The sequence below is a fragment of the Octopus bimaculoides genome, chromosome 20 (assembly GCF_001194135.2).
Source record: "Octopus bimaculoides isolate UCB-OBI-ISO-001 chromosome 20, ASM119413v2, whole genome shotgun sequence".
In the NCBI taxonomy this organism is placed as follows: domain Eukaryota; kingdom Metazoa; phylum Mollusca; class Cephalopoda; order Octopoda; family Octopodidae; genus Octopus; species Octopus bimaculoides.
The window spans coordinates 4,235,147-4,238,475 of NC_069000.1; positions in this window are offsets into that span (position 1 = coordinate 4,235,147).

Sequence of the window (3,329 nt, forward strand, 5' to 3'; positions counted from 1 at the left end):
ATATATATATATATATATATATATATATATATATATATATATACTCTAGTGATCCCGTCGTCTGATAGAAGATGGTAGGGGTTCGCTCCCTTGCTTGTAATATATATCGGGTGTAGATTGCATCGACAACCACCTGGAAGAGGCTCTTCCTGTGGTTAAAAACGGTAGTAAAGTCGAACAGCCATATTGATGTGGCGATAAATATCGCTTTTCAGTCTAGTTACTGCTTTCATCTCTTATAGAGATTTTCTAAGTAGCTACTTTGCTAGTCATTAAAATTTTCCTTAGTAACAAAATGACAAACATATCATACTGCCACTTGTAACAGGAAAGTGGCCTCATTTACGTTTGCAATACGAAAATATGCTTCAATAACAACAACAACAAAACTATGTATGTTGTGTGATTTCAAGCAGAAATTTTCTGTCGTTCATTGACTTCAATCTTCGTTTTCATAGCAAAATAAAATACTGACAGTTATTTCTTGTAGAATATTTTCTGTGTCACTTACTAATTTCGAATTTTGCCTAATTTGTAAAAGCTGGTATGCTTTATTGGCTGCTATTTCTAGTAAGGATTTTTTTGCGTCTGATTCGCCAAGAATCCTTTTTCTGCTTTTGTAAAATGACTGTTCGTTTGTCAAAATCAGAGAACGTGTCTTACTCACAGTAACATACCTTTGTCATCCTCCAATATAATGTTGTAAAGTTTTCTCTTTTCAGTTGTTCGTATTTGCTGGTTTTTGACCAGTAACAACTATTTCCGTTCAGTTTTCAGGCTATCTCTCGTCAAACGGAGGTGGGATTGACAACATGAGCTTAGTCTAAGCATTTCCCTGTTGACAAAAGTTCGGTTTGTTTCTTAATGTAAAATCTCCTCAAAATCTGTATTAAAACTATGTTTTCAAAAGTTCTTACAGAACAAAATTAACAGTACGTTTGTGAACAAAAATATCAATAAATTTAAACTTTCTAGTTCTTAAAACCACATCTGTTATTGGAACACGGCCTGAAATTTTGATGGGGAGAAGATAACAATTGCAATTTCAATAATGTACACCGAGATAATTTAAGTCATTCCTGATAATTCTAAAATATTTATTTAGAACGGCAATGTTTCGTTTTATTTTACTTTCATATTATTATCTTGCTCTGAGTCGAATTCAGTGATTTCACTTTCTGGATTATAAAACGAAACATCGCTGTTTAGAACGTATCGTAAGTTTTAAAATAAAAATGCAGTATTGATCTGTATAATACTACAAAATACACAACGACGCAAACTTGTGATTAGAGAACACACGCACGCGCACAAATACGTATATTTAAGCGTGTATGTGTGTGCTTAATAATGTGTATGTACAACATATTTGTGTTCACATAAACGTACACATTGCTAATAATCAGAATAATGTATCTATTATAACATTGAAAAGCTACATATAGTCAAGTTGTCTAGCAAGTCGAAGATATAAGCGACATGTCGAAAAAAAATGTAAACAAATTACACCATGGTGAGAATTACAAATAAATGTAGTTTGATTTCAACATATGATGTAGAGAAAATTTAACAATATAAATATAAATCACGCATAAATTTGCTGATATTGCAGAAAGGACAAAATAACTACGTGCGGAAGTATCTTCGATATGTATATGTATATATGTATATACAGAGAGAATGGGAGAGGATAGATAGATAGATAGATAAATAGATAGATAGATAGATAGATAGATAGATAGATAGATAGATAGATAAGGAAGCATATGTCGTCACAGAGTAGACGTTAAGGTCATTTATGTAAAAGCAACAATGAACCGGTTTGTTTACATTTTAGCGCGAAATGCTACAACAATGTAAACAAGCAGACGACAGCAGACGACATTAAAGCTGTTATGATTAGCACACCAGACTTTTAACAGCAAGACAATAAAAAGTTTAATGGCGTCAGAGCAGTTGAAAATAATACAACGTAATTGAAATATGTTAAGAAATTACTTTATTTCAAGCACCGGAATTTACCTTGTGGTTTGATATATTGCTTCGTAATAAATAGTTGTTTTAGTGAAATGATGTGCAACTGTAGGGGGTCCATTATGAGTGCTGATGTTTTGCGTTGCCAAGCTGAAACATTTTGACCAGTTAAAATGTGTAGATCATTGAATTTTGTTTAGAGAGGTCGACTATCAAAATGTATTTTCCGGGCTTGCAAATGGTAACTGTTTGTTAGAATGGTTTGAGTTCAGATGATGTCTTGCCAATTCGCAATTTACGAGAGGGTACCCAAAAGCAACCGGAAACGTTCTCTGTAGGACAAGCTCGTTGTAGTTCAGATTTCCGCCGCTAAGAGACACTTGACTGACGGACCGACGGACCGAGGGTAGAAGTGAGATTTGCAATCTTAGTCACTTATATTCTTTAGAAACCGAGTTAATCTCAGTTCTTGTGAGACTTAAAAGGGTTCGCAACAGATCCATACCAATGTATAAAAGCTAAACTGCTTTAAAAATTTCTTAGCAGAACGTTCCATAGTTGAGTCTTTTTTTCTTTTCGTTTTCATACAATTAAATTAAATTTATTTCTTCCACTGTTGAAATTCAAGTAAAAAAAAATTCATTGTTCTAAATTAGTGTTCTAAACACATTTTTCGTCAGGATTATAATTGGAAGTGCATTTGGTTCTTTTTGTAATAGACTCACTGTCTGTTTATCCTGGGTTTTCTTCGTCATTGATCATATTGAACTTCTTATGTATTAGCAATGAACGTTGCAGTCTAAAATAATTATCTTTTCTTAATTCGTTTCTAATTTCGTTATAGATTACGTTCTGCTCGTTCCTTTATAAGTACGTGTGTTTTTAAGAGCGTAATTTCTTAATTTCTCTTTTCGAAAAGGTGAAACGACTTCGTGCATCAAATAGTAAAGTACAGGACAACATTTCAAAACAATTTGTTTTTCTTTAGGTTCTTTTGTTTTTCGTTTTTTATTGGTTTGTGCTAAATTCAAATTCCGCAGGGGTTGATTTAACTACTTATTTCACATAGAGAATAAATTCTTTTCTTTCCATTTTGTTCTTTTCTTATTATTTTTTAGCTTTTCTATTCCAGAGGTGTCAAAGAACGATAAAATTATGTTACTAATCAACATTTAGTGAGGTTAATTTAGTTTGTGTACCTGACCTACAATACACACACACACACACACACACACACACATATATATATATATATATATATATATATATTTCGCTTACATACATACATACGCTCGTGAAATTAACGCGTAAGTGGCTGAGCACTCCACAGACACCGCTAAGTATTTCGTCCGGCG